The sequence below is a fragment of the Siphateles boraxobius genome, unplaced genomic scaffold (assembly GCF_051911475.1).
Source record: "Siphateles boraxobius isolate OS27281-9 unplaced genomic scaffold, OSU_SipBor_1 41, whole genome shotgun sequence".
NCBI lineage: Eukaryota > Metazoa > Chordata > Actinopteri > Cypriniformes > Leuciscidae > Siphateles > Siphateles boraxobius.
In genome coordinates, this window is record NW_027509042.1 from 25,873,557 (window position 1) to 25,895,550 (window position 21,994).

The 21,994-nt window shown below is 39.2% G+C and overlaps 1 protein-coding gene across 7 annotated transcripts in view; it reads right to left on the reverse strand.

Annotated features, from left to right (window-relative positions):
- The window catches only part of rptor (regulatory associated protein of MTOR, complex 1), a 389,484-nt gene that overhangs the window by 213,871 nt on the left and 153,619 nt on the right, over positions 1 to 21,994 (reverse strand). The window contains exon 1 of one of the 7 annotated variants that reach the window (XM_077199054.1): positions 10,581 to 10,886. The exons of the other annotated variants lie outside the window; for them this stretch is intronic. The gene's annotated coding sequence lies outside the window, so the exon portion shown is untranslated. Of the gene's footprint in view, positions 1 to 10,580; positions 10,887 to 21,994 lie in introns of those variants that run through there. 7 annotated transcript variants of the gene reach the window in all.

Consider the following 21,994-nt stretch of genomic DNA (forward strand, 5'->3'; position numbering starts at 1 on the left):
TGGGTCTCTCTGATGATCCCGAAGCCTTCTTGGACTTATTCGAAAGAACGGCCGAGGCATGTGAGTGGCCATCGACCAGCTGGCCGGTACGGCTAATCCCACTGCTGTCGGTGGAAGCCCAGAAGGCTGCTCAACAACTGCCCGTCCAGAACCTCCTGGTATACGCCGATTTAAAACGAGCCATTCTCCAGAGGGTCGGCCTCAACCCAGAACAACATCGACAACGCTTCCGTTCGCTGGAACTGGCGGAAGCAGGCCGACCCTTTGTCTTGGCGCAGCAGCTCCGGGACTCGTGCCGCAAATGGCTGTTGGCCGGAGGAAGCGACGCCGAGGCCATCATCACCTAGGTCGTACTGGAACAGTTTGTGTCTTGCTTACCGAGGAGGACTGCCCAGTGGGTCCAGTGCCACCGGGCGGCGTCGCTGGATCTGGCCATCCAACTGGCGGAGGATCAACTGGCGGCGTGCTCCGGGGTCGGCGAACCCCTGCCATCCATTTCTCTCTCTCTCTCTCCCCCGTCTCTCTCTCTTCCCATTCCCCTAAGCCCGTTCCTTTTCCCAGGACCCGTTTTAACGGACCACCGAGGGCACCTCCCCGCTGGAAGGCCGGAGCCGAGGGTCCAGCCGGGTCGCGAGGATCCGTCAGGGGAGGGGGGCCGGGACACCCTGAAGGGCTCGACGCGGTTCCTGCGCTCTCCCCACGCCAATTCCTTGACCCACTTCCTGCCGCTAGGGCGGCGGGGAAGCCTGGGCCGGCCTGTTGGCGTTGCAGGGATCCGGGCCATTTCGTGGACCGCTGCCCGGTCATGGAGGTTGGGACATTGGTCCGGATCCCGAACGTTCCGCAGGCCGCCCCCGATCAAGCCGGGTTATACCAGATACCTGTGAGTATTAAGGGGGGTACCTATCAGGCCTTGGTGGATTCAGGTTGTAACCAGACCTCCATCCATCAAAGCCTGATACAATCCGGGGCATTGGATATGGGCCGCATGGTTAAGGTGAGGTGTGTGCACGGGGATATAGTGGAATACCCCTTAAAGGCCATCACTATTAAATTCAGGGGACAAAATCATTGTGTGGAGGTCGCAGTTAGCCCGCTCCTCCGGCATCCGTTAATTTTGGGGACGAATTGGCCAGCTTTTGAACAATTATTGGGATGTTTGACAACGGATGCCTCTGGGAAAAAGAAAAGGCGGGGAAGGGGGGCGAGCGCTCAGGTCGGAGAGGCTGTTCCTGGACCCAGCGGAACGGTTTCAGAGGAACCGAGCGGCTTGGCGAGGCTAAACCTCTCCAGTCGCGATGACTTTCCCCTGGAACAGTCCCAAGATGAAACGCTCAAACATGCGTTTGAACAGGTCTGTTCCATCGATGGGCAGATCCTCCAACCTGACCGCACGCTCTCCTATCCTTATTTTGCGAGAGGTCCCGCAAGCCTCCACGGGGTTTTCCCCCTTCGAGCTTCTTTTTGGACGTCAGCCCCGTGGGGTGTTAGACATCCTAAAAGAAACTTGGGAGGACGGACGCTCAGATAGCAAAAATGAAATTCAGTATGTCATGGACCTGAGAGCAAAACTCCATACACTGGGACGGCTCTCTATGGAGAATTTGCTTCAGGCTCAGGACAGACAAAGCCGGCTGTATAACAGGGGAACTAAGCTTCGAGAATTTGCACCGGGAGATAAAGTGCTCATTTTACTACCAACCTCCAGCTCCAAATTGTTAGCAAAGTGGCAAGGACCCTTTGAGGTCACAGCGGATAGGGGATCTCAATTATGAGGTAATACGAACAGACAGGGGCGATTCACGGCAAATCTACCATCTCAACCTCCTAAAAAAATGGAGTGAGGAGGAGTCAGTGTTGCTTGCGACGGCAGTGAGTGGAGAGGAGGATCTCGGGTCAGAGGCGATCATCAAAGGGTCACCTCTCGCCCTCGCAGCTCACTGACATTATGAGGTTACAAAGAGAGTTTGCGGATGTATTTTCACCCCTGCCTGGTCGTACTAATCTTATCCAGCACCATATTGAGACAGAGCCGGGCGTGGTAGTTCGCGGCCGGCCATACAGATTGCCTGAGCACAAAAAAAAGTGGTTCAGACGGAATTAGAGGCAATGCTGGAGATGGGAGTAATTGAGGAGTCCCATAGTGACTGGGCAAGCCCGATAGCTTTAGTTCCTAAAACGGACGGCTCGGTACGGTTTTGTGTGGACTATCGCAGGGTGAATGCAGTGTCGAAATTCGACGCTTATCCAATGCCGCGGATTGACGAGCTGCTTGATCAGTTAGGTATGGCTCGTTTTTATTCGACGCTGGACTTAACGAAAGGATATTGGCAGATCCCCTTGTCTCCCATGTCCAAAGAAAAAACAGCCTTCACCACGCCGTTTGGATTACACCACTTTGTAACACTTCCTTTCGGGTTCTTCGGGGCTCCGGCCACGTTTCAGCGTCTCATGGACAGAATTCTGCGACCCCATGCTCCATATGCCGCTGCATACTTGGATGATATCATCATCTACAGTAATGACTGGCAGCGGCATGTGGAGCATTTAAGGGCCGTCCTCGGGGCGCTGAGACGGGCGGCTAACGGCCAACCCGAAGAAGATGGCTCCCCGGCCTGAGTCGGGCGGTGGGGGTATGTGGTGGGGGAGGCGTGGTTCAGCGAGGTCTGCGACGAGAGAGAGAGTGGAGAGACGAGCGGCGGTAAGTGAGTCAAGTGCAAAATGACTGACACCTGTGTCTCGTTGCAGTAATTGGCGTGGGGAGACTGTATAAAAGACAGACTGGAACCAGCGTTCGAGAAGAGAGGGCTGAGGACTCGTGGCACCGACCGAGGAAAGAGGACTTGAAAGCAAGACAAAGCTACCAAGTATTTTGGAACTTGCTTTCTCGATAGAAAGCTGTCACCTGCTCATGTGAACATCAGTGGCTGTCCTGAAGAGAGCTCAAACATGGACTGCTCAAAAATCTGTAGATGAGAGCTATATGGGACCGAGCGCGAACGAAATCCAGTGAAAGATGGTAAAGAGTGCAGCGAGTATCTGTGAAGGAGAGCTGGGAGGACGCCAAATGGCGTCGCACAAGTAACGCCTCCATTAATTCACGCATGTAGTCATTTAATGTTTACATATTGTAAAGCACTGAATCGCTATAGAATCGCAAATTATTCGATTCTTGGCATTTTAAATCGATTATTGACCGAAATAAACGATTCATGATTCAAAATACATGTTTCAAGATCGATGCATATGCATCGTCAGGATTTGTAATCGATGCATCGAGAAAACGAGTGAATCGTTACACCCCTAATATATATATATATATATATGTATATATATATATATGTATATATATATATATATATATATATATATGTATATATATATATATATATATATGTATATATATATATATATGTATATATATATTTATTTTTATTTTTATTAAAATATGTCTATATTAAACTAAACGTTTTAGGAAAAATGGATCTTTTGGATTAAATTAAATAAATAAGTACTTTGTGTGTCTTTTTCATCATATTTAGTATAAAAGCAACACAACCTAAATTACATCCAGTTTATTAGCAGTTTATTTACAGTGCATGAGTGTGAATCCTGTGATATCCGCCTTTGATCTGGTAGGTGTCTGATCCACTACGAGAAGAGAGAACTGTACGTCTTGGTACACTGCAAATAATTATTTTCTTAATTAGTATTTTTGTCTTTTTTCCAGTCAAAATATCAAACATTTCTTAAATCAAGATGCATTTCCTAAAGTAGTAAAATGACAAGGTATTAAGTCTTTTTTGGGGGGGGGAATAGATAATTATGTGTTAGATTAAACTTGGAAGGGTCATACCACTTGCATATTGTTGTCCTATTGTTAGTTTAACTGCTTCTATTGTTCTCATTTGTAATTCTCTTTGGATAAGTGTCTGCTAAATGAATAAATGTAGATAATTTAGCTTTTTTTTAAGCATCAACTCACTAAATTTTGATTAATTCCCCCGGAAAACAGGACATAATATCCTGTCTCATTTTATCTCATTTTACTCATCTAATAAATGCATCTTGTTTTATTTATTTATTTTTTTGATATTTGGACTGGAAACAAGGCAAAGATCCTAAGTAAGAAAAGCATTTTTTGCAGTGCAGCACTTTTTTCACTCCTTCCCTCACTGCAGCCGCCTACTCTGGCCTAAATTTCAGGCGAGGCGAGGCGCATCTCAAAGGAGCCTATTGATCCACTACGAGAAGAGAGAACTGTCCGTCTTGACTGCACTTTTTTCCCTCTCCTCACTGCAGCCGCCTACTCTCACCTAAATTTCAGGCGAGGCACATTTCCACGTTCGATAAGTGGTAGCTTCGAACAGGAGTGTAAATAAATTCTGCTTAGGCCTGTATCAATGGCTGTGCCCATAGCATGGGATTATTGTTAATTATTTTTGTAATTCATAACAGAATACAGATACAGTACTTCCAAAGATAACCAACCTCAGTTTACAATCATTAATTGAGTATTGTGAAACATAAAAAAAGGTGCCATAATATTCCGACATATATTTTTTTATTTAAAGGGGAGAGCGCAAATGTGTGTGCGTGTTTGTGTTTATGCACAATTGAGTGTCTGATCACTTTATTTGATTACAGAACTGCAAGAGTACAATACAAACAACATATTACATTAAAGAGCATCAAAATTAGACAAAGCTTAAAATAGTAATGACGACTATTTGCTGCCTGTCTATTTTGGGAGGATTAAAGTTTTGGGGGAAACTTATTGCATTAAACAATAATGTTGTCATTTTTATCATGCACTTACTTTACAAACCAATCATCAATAATTAGATCAAATTGAAGTTGTTGTCAAAAAAAAAAAAACGGTTTGATAATCATATTTTGTCATATTTTGCGTAATTGAGTGCAATGATTAGATAGCATTATACTGTAGATACAAATGGCCGGTTAATCATAATACATATAATGCAAAAAAAAACAAATTAATATTAAAAAAATCAAATAAAAAGCAGTCCGATTATTCCTCTGGTATTAACTTGAGCTGCTTGTTAATAGCTTGTTAATATCATGTCTGGCCAATAGCCAGTGGCGCTCTGAGATACAATCAGAATCAAAGAAGCTGCCTATATTACTGTAGGTGCAGCGTCTGGACCCATCAGACACACAAATATTATTAAAATCGTACACGCCAAAAAGGCAAACAAGGCCTGTGTTTATCATTTAATAAGATGGTAGGAAAGACTAGGAAAGAATGCAGAGCTTTGCTCTAAACTCACTTTGAAAAGCACAGGCCATAGTAAAGACACAAGGCCATAAAAAAGGGAATTATATCCATTAGTTAATAAGAAACCTTCTATGAATGAACATGTATATTTCCAGGACATTGTGTGTATGATTATTATATATTGTCTTAGGTATGGTATACTATACTGTTTCATGTATGGCTTATGATAGAATTGTTAGATAATGTACCATTTTCCTACTCATCTACTAATCACTTGAGACATGTGACAAAATTTCCTATGTGACCATATGTTCTTTTATTGTGTTTGCCAATGTATTACACCTTAAATTAACGTGTTATTAATACTCGATTAATTAAGATCGCATATATGCCATTCTTGGTATCTACGAATTTGTATTTTGTAGAGTTGGGGTACTCGAATTCGGACTCAAGTCCAATTTTGAATGAACTCGGACTTGTCACGCACTCAGATGAATTTGTACTTGGACTTGACACGGACTCGGACATTTTAGACTTGGAAAAATGTCCGAGTCCAGTCCGGGCACCGAAGGACACAATATTATTCAAAAACGAAACGAAACTACTTGTGTTGTTTCCGCATTTAGCAGTAGCCAATCACAGACATGTATATTAAGCGCATGAACACAGTGGCAAATCAGATTAGAGTCAACATGCGGAGAATTCGCTTAAGGCTGATTTATAATTCTGCGTCAGACCTACGCTGGAGCCTCTACGCTATACACTACGCTTTGGTTTTCATTTATACTTCTGCGTCGTTGTCCGCGTTGACGTGCAATTACACATGCAGAGGGAGAATGTGAAACCCGAGGGATCAAGCAGGCCAATCACAGTGCTTGCGTCCGCGTAGAATTGACACGTTGTTACATTTTTGGAAAGGTGCACGTCACGTTACCCCCGAAGGGTACTACCCACGCTACACAGCCTACGACGTAGCTACGGCATACGTTCGACGCAGAAGAATAAATTGGGCGCTATAGACAATCTAAGTAAAGCCTTGTTTATACTCGAAGCGTCCTCACGAGCGTGAAGGTGCGCGTGGCAAAAATTACGTCATTGCGGTGTGGGTGGTCGTGTGCGCAAGACCCCATTTCGCCTGGCGGTGGGTGTGCACGCCACTTTTTGTAACATCGCGCGCGGCGCCGCATCCGAAGATGAACGACTTCGAGACGACTTTGTCCGAGCTGATACGTCTGTATAACCTTTAGTATGAAAAACACTAAGATTGACAAATGTAGGCTGCTGGTAGTGTTTGAAGCTTTTACAGAAATGAATGGGTGTTGTATTTAATGTCAAGTCTGCCCTCTTCTGGTAGTTTTGTAGAATTATATCAAACACACATTGGTATTCCTATCATTACAATGACATTCCATTTTCATAATGGTTTTTATACTGAGCAAATGACATTTTCTACCCCTATAACCCTAACCCTAAACCTATCAATCACAGAAAACTTATGGCATTTTTAACATATGTGGTGTCATCATATAAATAACTCATCTAATATTATATTTTATCTAGGATTTATTATATACAAAGTTCTGTCATGAAACTCTAGAAGGCACTGACTGATGGTGATCACATCATTCTCTATAGGAAACAGCCGATTGGTTCCTGCTTTATCAGCAGCCAATGAGCTCGCTGCTCAACCTTCAAAGACTTGGTCCGCATTAAGACTGTTTTATGCTTCTGCGTCGAATTGACGGCGTACCCCCGCAGACCCCTCTGCGTCGCCGCGAACCCCTCTCTGACCCCTCCGCCGTCGCTCGACGTGCACCTCCAAAAAAATGTAACTACGCGTCGAGGCGACGCAGACCGCAAGGGCTGTGATTGGTCAGCTGCACCGCGATGCAACGCAACCTGACGCAGAACCATAAAACGGCCACGACGCCGTAGGAGTGACAGCGTAGCTACGCCGTGGAGTTGACGCAGAAGCATAATGAGGCCTTTAGCCTCAGCGGTGCAGTGTGCTTGAAACCCTTCACCTCCCCCTGCTAGTTTTCTATTTTGTTTCTAAATAAAGATATGCAACACGCACGTTTATACGACAAACAATAAAATCAGAACCAGCGCCTCTGCTCGTGTAATGAGAGATAACATCCAGCACGTTTCAGTTATGATCCTGGTTCCTGTAGCTTTTCAAAATGTCACAAAACGTTTTGAGATTGGTTTGAATGAAATATTGAAGTTTATAATTCAGTGTTTTGGCACACCAGGCCGCGTGGCGCTACGCATTGTTCTTAAATCGGGTTTTATTCTGTCATGTTGGACGAACGCGATATGCGTTCACTTGGATTTATTTTTCTCATAACAGCTAAAAGAACTTAATATACTCCGTAATTTTCAGTCACGATAAGACGTATGTCTAAAGCTTGAAATGTGAACAAATATTCTCTGATTATATATGAAACAACCAGAGGCACAGAGGATCTGCTCAAACATGTTTATCGTGTATGAGCGCTTCCCAACGAGGAAAGGACAAGGCAAGAGTGAAAATCTCACTCTAATTAAAATTAAAAATGTAAAAATATATCAAATAATTTCTTTGTTGAAATGTTGTGATAATGTTTAATTTTAAGTTTATAATTATTCTATAAATGTTATAGATTAACAGCAGCACGAAATACCTACTGTGAGATTTATTTGAATAAAAAAAACTTTTTCAAAAACATCCCCCCTCTGCTTTATTCACAAATCCCCCTGGTTGTAAGGATCCAAAGATCCCTGTGAATTTTAATATTGAGTTGAACATTTTGTTCATGACAACAAATTAACATGGGTTTGAAGTTTGCATTTTTAGTTTTGCTTGGAAAAAGCTGGCCTTAACCAAAGTAGCTAAATAATATAATTTGATCAAGCAAAAGCATCTGATTCTGTTTTAATTCTTCAATCATTGAAATAATGAAATATTTAGTTAATAAACTTTTATGACAAATACTACTACATGTAACCTAAATGATTTAATTCCTTATTAACACTTTAATATCAACACTTTAATAATGATAATATCTAGAATAGCGATTTAGGTCTGAATTGAAATTTCTCTTTGTTTTAAGTCATTTCTCCTCTCAGATGGAAATGGCAGTTCAGTGGCTCTATCATGGGGGTGCAGGACAATAAGGTGTTAATCGCCCCTCCTTCACACGGAGAGTGTCGGATCTTAAAGAGCAGGCAAAGGCAAAGTTCCTTTCAGGATAAATCTCTCGATGTGTCCAAATGTAGGCCCTATCTTATTTAATTATAAATATTTTAATGTATTTAAAGTTTTTTTTCATAACAAATTGATGTGTTCAACACAATTGTTTTAACTTTTTTTGTAGAGTTTGAGAATCTAGAATTCTAAAAGGCATTCTGTTTCTTTTAAGCAACAAAGAATAAAAAAATTTGTACAGTTTTTTTTGTTGTTGTAATTGATGTGGATGACACGCAGAGAAATACAGTATTATTAGGTGTATGAGGTGTTTCTACCCTGAAATGTTTAATTTCGAGAGAGACACGGCATGCGCATTTAGGCAGACAAAAGAAACTCGTTACAAAGAGACCCAGCGCGTCGAGATCCACGAGAGAGAGGCAAAGAAAAACGCCTGTTCTTAATTTATGTTGCTTTGTACTATTTTCATTTTGTACTGTTTTAATTGTACACAGCAAAGCTGCAGTTTATTTGGCAATACAAATTTAAAATGTTGCAAGAATAAGATTCGGTATTTCTCATTTTGCATTGCAAAGCGAATAAATGCTAAACTCGATGCAAACCTGTATTAAATGGGCTAAATAAACTGTCCTGACACTATTTAAACCTTGAAATGAGCGATGGTGTTTTAAACTGAATTAATTCAAGTGTTCTTTTACATTTTTATTGGTTTTTATTCGAAAGCAATACTATTTAATTAAGAGTCTAATTTATTTTTGTACAGCCAAGTCAACAAAATGTCAACAAGTCTTTTTCGGATCTGTTAAATGGATCTGTTTTGATTTTTTTCTTTCGTTGCTATGGATATCACTGTCAGTCATCTCAATTTCATGAATGATTCATAAAATAATAATTTATCAGATTAAAGATGTGCTTCATCATCTTTAGGCCATGTGATCGGCTAACAATCTGCCTTCAACACCACCTTCGGGTTTTGTCGTCTGTGCAGCACAACGGAGGTTCTACTGGAATGTAGCAAATTTATGTTATGTGCCATTATTAATTAAACAAAACGCTTGACTTTAATAATCTGTTACCTATTTAAGCATCAAGAACGGTAAGACATAAACGCTACAATGTTATTGTCTAAACGCCTATTAATAAAAATGACAGAAAATGAATAACAAAGCTCTGAAAAGTGTTTCGAATCAATTAATGAACATTTCAAAAGTTTTTATTTTTGACAAATATTAAAGCGAGGCACATGTTGTAGCATTGACCACACATCTATTTTCTGAACACTGTCATAAGAGCATGAGCTTAACGTCTTGCACTCATGCAAAGCCTCATTGATGTAACATTTTTCTATTGCAATGTTTTATGTTGAAATATTTTCATTATTTATTAAAGAAAATTATGCTAATCATAAGAACCTATTGTATAAGCCTATTTCATTCTTAATAATAAAGAATGCAAAAACACAAATGTTGCTGACTAACATTGGTTAGCTACCCCTGCTCTAAATGAGCCTCGGTAGATTACGTAATAGAGAGAAAACTGACACTTTTCAAAGTCTGTGATTATAGCGCCACTTATTGGTAAAAGGCAGCAGTGTAGTATAGCCGTTTGTAAACATAAACGTTCTGCAAAGTTGTAAAGTTGAAAGTGCACGATTAATACATTTATTGTCTCCCAAAAGAAAGAATCGACTCTGAACCGCCATAACGAGTAATCAGGACGACTTGAGCAGGACATTTCTCAGTGATACACTACACCGTTTGAGGTAGATTATGAGAACTGTAATTCCTCACCATCAGCATTAACAAGTGTATGTCCATCAACAAATCGATGTGTATATTTCTAATTTATTGCGGTGCACATGCAGGAACAGTATCAAAGTGCATATTTTCACCCAGGACCCGTTCGCCCGTGAATGACTGATGTAACAAAAAAGTTTTTAAAACAACTCTTGCTCCATCCTTTATCTTTACTCAAAGTAATAAGAACGACATACAATCTGTATTAATAGATGCAGTTTTAGGTAATAGTGGGCCACAGCTGATTAGCAGAAGTATTTCAGTTAGACAGTAATAACGTGAGTTAGCCAGTTAGCCAGTAGGTATTTTGAACACCCGGTAGAAAATATATACATCAATAATTAGTCAAACTTACAGGTTGTGATTCTGAGGAGCAAGTTAGTCCAAATAAACTGGGTACTGACCCATTTTCAAGAGTAAGCGTTTGGCGAATCCCGCGTTGAACTCCGAGATTTGATAAGCAGTCGTCAGTAAAATGAAGGGAACACAGAAAAAGTTTGGGATTATACTGCTGTGGTATCGTGATCAAAATTTATTTTAACCACTGATTCTTCACAGCCTCATCCTTTGGAAATGAAAATAAACGGAATTTATTCTCACAGCATCTTGACGACATGATATCCACACGAACGAGCTACAGCAAGATGTCCTGTCCACGCAGAAAGTAGGTGGACATTATGCAAACGTAGTAAGTACCAATTGATTGATACCAATCTCTCATTTGAAAGTCACGTGTCTAGTATCTGTAAAAGCGCATTTTTCCATCTTAAAAATATATCTAAATTACGTCATATGCTCTCATTGACAAATGCGGAACAATTAGTTCATGCGTTCATGACCTCAAGGCTAGATTATTGTAATGCTCTACTGGGTGGTTGCCCTGCACGCTTAATAAACAAACTACAGCTGGTCCAAAACGCAGCCGCTAGAGTTCTTACCAGAACCAGGAAGTATGACCATATTAGCCCGGTTCTGTCAACACTGCATTTGCTCCCTATTAAACATCGTATACATTTTTAAATATTGCTGATTACTTACAAAGCACTAAATGGTTTAGCTCCGCAGTACTTGAGCGAGCTCTTAACCCATTATAGTCCTTCACGTCTATTGCGATCTCAAAATTCTGGCCAGTTGATAATACCTAGAATATCAAAATCAACTGCTGGCGGTAGATCCTTTTCCTACTCGGCACCAAAACTTTGGAACAATCTTCCTAACATTGTCTGGGAAGCAGACAGTCTGTCAGTTCAAATCTAGACTAAAAATACCTCTTTGGCTTAGCATACACATAACACATTATAGATTGCTATAATTCAATGTTAGGCGGCATAGTTTAGATCATTCGGAACCGGGAACACCACATAAATCCTGATGTACTTTGTACATCATAAGAAGGATGGCGTCTACGCTAATATTAGTCTCTCTGTTTATCCCGAGGTTTACCGCAGTCCGCCGGATCCAGGCCATATCCAGATCTGATGAAGGACCATCACATGGACACGACGACAACGCATCCCTGAAGTGCCAGCCTCATCAACATTGTGAAGGCCTCATGGACACCTCAACAAACTCATCTCCATACCGGCGTGATGACTCCGACCCCTAACCAGATGAACTGGATAAATATTGTGAAAGTTCTGATCCAATCTGACTTCTGACCTGTTATGCCGCCTAAATCATAATCATACACTGTTCGTTTGTTGGCCAAAGGAGGACTGGCCACCCGACTGAGCCTGGGTTCTCCCAAGGTTTTTTTCTCCATTCTGTCACCTGATGGAGTTTTGGTTCCTTGCCACTGTCGCCTTTTTTTTCGCCTTCATTTGCCATTGGCTTTTGGCTTGCTTAGTTGGGGACATTTAACATTTAATTTTGAATTTAACAATACTATTACAACTTTACTTTCCTGTTATCTCTGTAAAGCTGCTTTGAAACAATTTGTAATGTAAAAGCGCTATATAAATAAAGGTGACTTGACTTGACTAAGTGACTTGTGAACTTCAATGAAATCGATTCGAAGTCCAAACGACTCATTTGAGCGGTTAAGAGTCGACTCTTTCTTTTGAGATAAACTAACTTTATTTATGATGCACGCGCGTTTTGCTGGATACTTTTTTCACAAAGCAGCAAAATATACTGAACGTAATAGTAATAATAATCCTGGAAAGAATTACCTCAAAATGACTGAATATAAGTTGCGGGAGTTAAGACCGCAGTTTGAGCCAGCGGCTCGAATTGATATGGCTCTGGACCTATGTCCAGACAGAAAATTCAACATCCTCCACTTCAGGTTAAGGTGGGGGAGAAAAGTCCTCGACTTCAAATGACCGCTCTGTTGCAAAGCTACTTGCGTCACTCCAGTCGCTCTCCATTTTAGAGTCTGACAGTAGCTGTCAATTAATCCATCACTGCTGGTCTCAGGTACACGCCCGCTCAGCCCCGACCTCGGTTCATCCCCTCTATCTCTGCCGGGCTCTGCCCACTTTTCCAGCATTTTTCAAATATTACCAGTGGGTGGAGTCAGGCTCTGACCAGGGGTTTAGTTACACTGGGGTCGGCGGTATCGCCGGCGATACCAGCTCACTTTTTTCCTTATCAGTGCAAAAGAGACTCAAATTACTCTGTTGATTTTGATCTTACATATAAGTGCTGTACATCATTACATCCTGTTAAGTGTCTATTTTTTTGTGGGTACTCACAATAAAAACAAAGTGTTGTGCTTTTCGTCAAATAAAGACAAATAAACATGATGCGCGTTTTACCTTCTCTCGTCAGTGAGGTCCATTCTGAAACGCGTCCGAAAAATGAACTGTAACTCCGTCAATACTTGTCACAGAGATACGAGAGATTTCTCTTTATGAAGCTGAAATTCTCTTCTTTTAAATGAAGTAATTTATATAAAAAAACAAATATTCTCAGTTTATGTAATCTGTATGAAAAGAGGGAGATGTCAGTATTTTTCTTTCCAGCTCATTATACCTCATTACGCGTTAATGTGCCACGCCCATGGAGAGCGCGCGGTATTCAAACGCAAATGATCTAAGGCAAGCCATGCAAACATACCAACGCCCACCAGCTGGATTATAAAACACATCATGTTTAGTAAGTTTCTTACTACCGCTGTGTATCCCTACCCTGTGAGGAATAATACTATCTAATAACTCTGGAAAATGTATCAGAAGTGCTGGCAGTTTCATTTCGAGGAGCAACGGATCCAGCTGATGTAGTAAGTCATTTGTTCTTAAGTGCTTTGTTCTAATCGCGATATTGAATAATTTCTATAAACCGCAAAAAGACTGTTTAAATATGAATTGCGTGTCTGTGTGTAGGCTAAATGATGAATGAACGGCACAGGCGCACGCGCGCTTTGTTTACTACAGTTATACAGCGCGTGTCTGTGCCGTTCATTCAATCTCGCATCTACATTAGTAAACATGTTATTAAATTTACATGAACACATCCAAACTATATTGCTATAGCCTACTAAGATGAGTAAAAATAGACTGAAATGTTGAAATAAAATGTCTGTATAAGCAACAAACTGCAAATTAACATGTATATGCTAATATATCATACACCATAGTTACAGACTAAATATGAATGTTTAGACAAGATTTTGTGATTAGTTTTGGATAGATTAAAACGTTTTGACTGTAAAAAAAGATTACTGTCTAGGGCTGTCGCGGTTAAGGAATTTCCCTTGCGGTAATTGTGAGTTGCTCAATAGCGCGATATGCGGTTTTACCGCCATTTATTTATTTATATTTATTTGTTGCTATATAAATACGTGTTATGATGTGGTCAGCATACAAAAAAACAATGTAACCAATGTAACCGAAACTAAACAGCGTCTCCGCACATTGAAAGGCTGTCACTCAGCGCGCAGTTGTTACGCCAACGTCACGTCTCTGAGTGAGTCATTAAACCGTTCATTCAACGAAAACGTTCAAAAAAGCTAATCCCTAAATGATAGATGTAATGAAACAAGGTGCTAATTATTGTTTAACTTTGAGCTCCACTTTTCAAGGCTCAGCTGGGCGGCAATGCTTCACTTTTGGGCAAAGCTAAAGCAATGCTTCACTTAATAGGGACCAAAAGCATTGATTCAATGCGTGACTCGCTACTTTCCCCACACGGCTTCCTCGCGCTGTGTAATGCTGACCAGCGCTGACGCCATTCATGGTAAATACCCTTACACGTTAAAAGGATAATAGCCTACGACAAATATTTCGCGTTCCTTGGAAACGGCAACCTTTTCACGAATATACATGACTTGACTTCAAAAACAGACGCAGGTAATCTCACGAGCTCAGTCGAACACATTCACTGTCTGTTTAGGCTTAAGTCCAAATCCACGAATCCTCTGTACAAATCACCATGATAAACAGTCTTGTTATCATTATTAACTTATTTAACATTCAATACACATGGTACGAACCACGAAAGGTGGCCTTATGAAAAAAGAAAACGCGGTTCGCGGTTGCTGCGGTTACTTGCATTCCTCTGCGGTTGGCCTGTCAGTAGCGCGGTACTGCAATATTGCGGTTATCGCGACAGCCCTACTACTGTCACATTAAATAGTTAACTCTCTGGGGTCGAGAAACGCGCCGGCGCGTTTTGCTGTTTTTTTCCACATAGCAGCAACATAGACTTAAAATACTCCGTCATTTTTGGTCATATAAATAAAAGCAATACATGATTATAAACTATAGAGGGTCTTCTTTTTTTTGTGTACACTCACATTAACATCAAAACCGTGTGCTTTTGTAAAATGAAGAAAATAAACAGGGTGTGCTTTCTGCCTCTCTGTCTCCGTTAAATTTTTTTCAGGTGCACGTCTCTAAACTTAAACAAAGCTCAGCGAATACTATTCACACAAGCATGAGCAAAATATCTTTATAATCATTTAAGTTTGTACTTTTAAAATATCTAATTCAAAACTAAAATAAATATTCTCTGTTTATGTAATCTATTAAAAAAGAGAGAGGTGTCAGCCGATCTCATTATCGTTCTCTCAGCTCATTATTCTGCTAATGCGACACGCCCACGGAGAGCGCGCGCTATTCAAACGCAAATGATCTGAAGCAACACATGCAAAGTGTCAACGCCCCTCATAAACGCAACAAACACAACAAATGTAATCATCAGATTAATGTAGCCTACTATTTCTTCTTGCGAGGCTGTGTGAGGAGTAATCCTGGGACATTTACCTCAGAACATGTGCTGTTTTTTTTCATTACGAGGAGCAACGGATCCATCTGATAAGTAAGTTATTTATTATTATTGTTCTAATCGCGATATCATAGTGTATGTAAACCGCAAAAAGACTGTTTAAATATGAATCGCGTCTGTGTGTGAATGAATGAACTGAACAGTTTTTACCAAACCCTATTACTATACTGAGATGAGTGAAAATCGACTGAAATGTGTAGAAATAACGTTATAATGTCTTTGTATTAGCAACGTATTAAACTGCAAATTAATATTTATGCCCTAATATAGGCTCATAAAAACAACAAACGATATGCCTATGTTACAGACAAAATATGAAAGACAACATTTTGTTGACTAGTTTTGGATAGATTATTAACTGTTTAATGTAAAATATGCTACTGCCACATCGAATAAGCTTTTGTTCACCAATTTCTGCTCAAATGTTATATATTAGGCTATGTTTGTTTTGTCAAAAATAGAGTCATCAAGTAGGATGCTATTATAGTGTTTGTTTCAATGTAGGCTTTATTCAAACTAATGAATCCTTAACTTTGAAATATGTATGATAAAATGTATACTTTAGTTTTTACAAAGAAATATAAAATATCCATCTGAGAAGTAAGTTTTTTTATTAGTGTTCTAATTGCGATATCATAGTGTATGTAAACCGCAAAAAGACTGTTTAAATATGAATCGCGTCTGTGTGTGAATTAATGAACTGAACAGTTATTACCAAACCCTATTGCTATACTGAGATGAGTGAAAATCGACTGAAATATGTTGAAATAACGTTAAAATGTCTTTGTATTAGCAACGTATTAAACTGTATATTAATATTTATATGCCCTAATATAGGCTATCATAAAAACAACAAACGATATGCCTATGTTACAGAAGAAATATGAAAGACAACATTTCGTTGACTAGTTTTTGGATAGATTATTAACTGTAGCCTAAACTATAGACTTCTGCCACATTGAATAAGCTTTTGTTCACCAATTTCTGCTCAAATGTTAAATATATTAGGCTATGTTTGTTTTGTCAAAAATAAAGTCATCAACTAGGATGCTATTATAGTGTTTGTTCCAATGTAGGCTTTATTCAAACTAATGAATCCTTAACTTTGAAATATGTATGATAAAATGTATACTTTAGTTTTTACAAAGAAATATTACACTTGAAATATTGTTATTTTAATTGTTGCTGTAATTGTAACCTTTTTAATAAAATAGCAAATAATATATTTACAAGGTAGATGTAAACAAAATCTTAAAATGTCAATATAAGCCTTCTCTTCAAATTATTTGTATTGTGTTTTATTAGTGACAAATTTGGGGAGAGGATACATATCCAAAACTTTCTGAAAATACAGTATGAGAATTAACTACACAATTACTAGAAATGTTCACCTTGGATATTATACAATTTGCAAGCAAAAATACAAGTGGAAAAATACTATTTTTTTATAGATGTTTCCAACTGTGAACCAATTTTGTTGTATATATACTAGTGATCGACCGATATTGATTTTTTATAACCGATACCGATACAGATTATTTGCATGTGTATGTGCCCGATAACCGATATGCAGAACCGATATTTATTTACTGTTATACTTCTGTTTTTGGCACAATTATTACAACACAAATGAACTGAACAAACCATTTTATTTATAACAATCACTCCCTCCTTGCATACAAAAAAAAAAACCTTTATATTTATACACAAATAAATAGAGCGGTCTGAGTCCAAAAAATAAAGTGCATTGTTACTAAGTGTCTTTGTTTAAAAATAAAAGCTTTGATGAGGTAAAAAATAAAGCACAAAAACTATTCTAACATATTTGGATATGTTTATTTGTTTTCATAAATGGTAAACTAATCAAATTACAATAAAAACATTTATATTATTACATTATATAATCTATATCTAAATTATACATATCATTTATAAGCATCAGCAGCAACAATGTTAACAATAGGCAAAATAAATGTTAAAAGTCTAATGTTTTCATATGGAAAAAATAATTGACAGGGGAGTCATATCACCTTTGCAGAAATGTAATTCATTTTAAACAGTTTTAGAAGGTTTATGTGCCGTTTAATAGGTTTAAACTAAGAGTGAGGAATAATTCACTGGGTAATATTAATTCACTGCATAATATTAGCTGGAATAGCCTATAACATCAGGAAAGTAACAAACAAAACAGCATATACATCATTGCATTTTCCAACTAGTATGTTATTAATTATTATTAATATTTTTGTCGGTCTAGATCATGAAATGCTTTATGACAAAGTGCTGTTTATCTATGCATTTACACATAACTATAACATTAGGCTATACGTTACTCAACCACGATCGCGCGTGCAGATAATAAATAATTAATTTCCACAAAGCGGTATATTTAGATGTGTATTAGCGAAATAATTGCTATATAGTAAATGATAATATAATCTAGGGTGTTTAAACAAGATAATCTTGTCAAAAGTTTCATTCAGTCGCCGTGCTCGAGCATTCCTGATCATCAACCCAGTGAGTGCTCAGCAATATGAACGAACTTTTTTTTCGAGACTAATGGTGAGCAAATACAACAGATAGAGAATTAAATTCAGCGCTTTTATTTTCAACATGCACTCATTCATGTCTGTTTTATTTAATTCATGTAAAGTTACGTCTTTATTGGGGCAGGACATGACGGATTACGCTACGTGGCTCAATGAGTTCGTCTCAATTTTTTAGAACCAAGCTGCATAAATAAACTATATCAGGCATTTATGTCTCAAATCTCATTTCTGCATGTCTGTTATGTTAAATAAAGTTGAATAATTAAAGCAAAGCAAGTAGAACATATACTTTACCTGTGCACAGAGTTGTTATTGACTGATCTCCTCAGACGCGGGCTGCAATGGCGGAATTCTCAAAACGGCCACAAGATGGCGCCGTTTATCGGAAAATCCGATATTACAAAACCGATTCCCGATTATGGGAAAATGCTTAAATATCGGGAAAAATATCGGTAAACCGATACATCGGTCGATCACTAATATATACACATTTCTTTTCTTGTGTCCTTGTATTCTTTCTTGTGGCTCAGTGACACACCTGTGAAAAGCTCATTATGCAGGCTCATTAAGTAGGTCTTTTGTCTTCACAGGTGTGAATCAGACCATTATACATGAGTCACGCCCATTTCGCATATTGCCTTTCCAAACAAAAAGTGTTTTACTAAATTTAAATCAATGTATTGTTTTATGTGAATGATTTGGAAGGATGATTTTCAGATCATTTTGAAGCAAAAATCCTAGGCGAGAACATCCATTAGTCAAAGGTCTTGTGGACACATATTTAGTATGTGTTTTGTGGCCTTATTTCAGAGACTTTAAGTTTTAGTTTTTTCAATAACCATGCATAAACAATATTCTCTCAAAAATACAAACATGTACATACATCTTGCTAACATATTATGGTAGCCCTGTTTGTGCTATATAGAGTGAATTTACACCTTTGCCATTAACATGTTTATAAATAACTGAAAAAAGCACAAATGTTAGAGCATGTCAGAATGCTCCAGGACCCCAAAAACACATAGGACCCCAGAGGGTTAAGCTTCTGTTCACCAATTTCTGCTTGTTAAATATACTATAGTATGATGTTTTGTCAAAAATAAAGTAGGTATATTGAACTATCAACTAAGATGTTATTATAGTGTTTGTTCCAATATTCAAACTAATGAATCCTTACCTTTTTAATAGGTATGATAAAAGGGATACTTTTTACAAAAAAGAATACACTTGAAATATTGTTAAAATTGTAATTGTTGTTGTAATTGTAACCTATTTGTAATTGGTTAAAATTTCTAATTGTAAAATATGTATATCTAGATAATTTCTTTTGTCCTTGCGTTCTTTGGGACCCTGTGACACTCCTGTGTGAAAGGCTAATTAATATGCAGCTCATTATATATGTGGCACATTATCCGGCCTGTGTCTTCTCAGGTGTGAACACGCCTCCACGCATATTGCCTTTCCAAACAAAAGGTGTCTTACAAAATTTAAATCAATGTATTTTTTTGTGTAAATGATTAGGCAGGATGATTTTCAGATTATTTTGAAGCATAAACTCTAGGCAACAACACTCATTAGTCAAAAGTCTTGTAGACACTTATTTAGTATGTGTTTTGTTGCCTTATTTCAGACACTTTAAGTTTTAGTTTTTTCAATAACCATGCATAAACAATATTCTCTGAAAAAAATACAAACATGTACATACATGTTGCTCACATATTACGGTAGCCCCGTTTGTGCTATATAGAGTGAATTTACACCTTTGCCAGTAACATGTTTATAAATAACTGAAAAAAGCACAAATGTCAGAGCATGTCAAAACACCTCCAGGACCCAGAAAACCCCTCAGACCCCTGAGGGTTAAGCTGCTGAACTACATGAGAGTTTTCAGTCCAATTATCCAGTAATCAAATGCATTCAAACAATCCTTTCAAAACAGCGCTAATGTAAAGAAAACCAGGCTTATTTCATCACAAATGGCAGAGAGAACAGTGACCCACGGCCAGTTTTCAGTGAATTATTCATTACAGTGTGTGTTTAGTTTGAAAGCATACTTGGTTACATATGTAACCTCGGTTGACTCTAGAAGAGGGAACGAGTATTGCGTAAGTTGCTTACGCTACGGGTAAAGTCATCTTTTGTCGAGATATTGAAGCCAACAATTATCCTTAATTTTCCATTTATTCTCAACGCAGTGCAGCAGCCAGCAGACCTAGAGCACGCAATATTGTGTGCTCATTGGCTGCCCTGCGACAACTGCTGCAGCCTACCACTGAGCCCCGTGTGTGACGTCGCGCCCTCCACGCGTCACAGCCCGCCAAAATGGGGGTGGCTTAGCGTATAAAAGTCAGACTCGGAGGCTGTGTCACTGGTTTCATCAGCTGAAGCGAAAATCGCTCGTGGCGCCTGCACCGTCGGGTTACGTAATACTCGTTCCCTGTTCTAGAGGGAACGAGTATTGCGTCGGGTTACGCAATACTCGTTCCCTGCTGTGTTGATAAACGGGCCGTCATAGCCATAGAGTCCAGTTCTATTCCTAGAAAGGAAACTGACTGACTGGGCAGTAATGAGCTCTTGGTCCAGTTGACCGTGAGACTCAGGCTTTCCAGATGAATGAGGAGCACTGTTCTGTGAGATAACAGTTCTATCTCTGACTGTGCTAAAATCAGCCAATCGTCCAAATAGTTCAGAATTCGCATGCCTTGTATTCTCAATCGGGCGATAGCCGCGTCCATGCACTTCGTAAATGTACGGGGTGCTAAAGACAGGCCGAACGGGAGGACGGTGTATTGATATACCCGACCGTCTTGAGTCCAAGACAATCTTCTGTTCGTGAACAGTTGTATTTCATTCATTAATCTGACTATGCATCTCTGCATGTAATTGCCATTTGCTCGTGTGATAGTACTACATATCTTAGTAGTATTTTAAGTGATATAATTGATTCTATAAACAACTATAAGAGATCATTTTCGGCTTTCTCCGGCTCCCTGCACAGGCATACAGCGAAACCGGAAGTGTCCAATCGCACACTCGCTGATTGGAAATCCAACATGGCGGCCACGTGCAACTAGCCTATTTAACCTTTTATTAGCTGACAAAAGTACAAAGAAAAGTTTTCCAATGTTTTCATTGACCAACATAATTGTATTTTGTAAATATGAACATCACTTCACTCATCCCTTCTATGGTGCAGAGTGTCTAGAAACAACTCAGTTGTAGCATGTGCAGAATGAGGCCTGGCATTGTCTTGCTTCCCAGGAAAGATGTCATTTTGATGGCAGTTTATATCTCTGTACAATCCAAATATATGCCTCCATGTCAATGGTATCTTCACAATAATGCAAGTTACACACACCGTTTGCAATGATGCACCTCAATACCAGGACAGATGTTTGCTTTTGCACCTGTCGCTGGTGAAAGTCTGGTTGGTCCCTTTCGCCTTTGGGACTGAGATCTCAATGTCCATTTTCTCCCAAAAACAAGCTGAAACATGGACTCATCTGACCACAGCACACATTTTACTGTCTTGTAGACCATCTGAGATGAGCTCAGGCCCTGAGAATTCGCCGGCATCTCCATATAGAACTGATGTAAAGCTTTCTCCTTGCGTAACAGAGATTCAAGTGGCATTTATTAATGCAGAGTCAGACTGTGTTCAGTGAAAACGGTTTTCCAAATTACTCCTGAGCACATGTGGCTGTATTTGACAGAGTAGCATGATGGTATCTTGTGCAATGCCAACTGAGGGCTCAAAGGTCACATACATTCAACAGAGGTCTCCTGCCTTGCCCTACACAGACTGAGATTTCTCTAGATTCCCTGAGTGAAAATATTATGTATGGGAGATGATGAAAGGCATAAATGCTTTGCAATCTTGCATTGGGAAATGTGATTTTTTTAATTGTTTGACAATTCTCTCAAGATATTTGGCACAAAGTGATGAGCCATGACCCATCTTTGATAAACTGAGGAACACTTTTACACACAA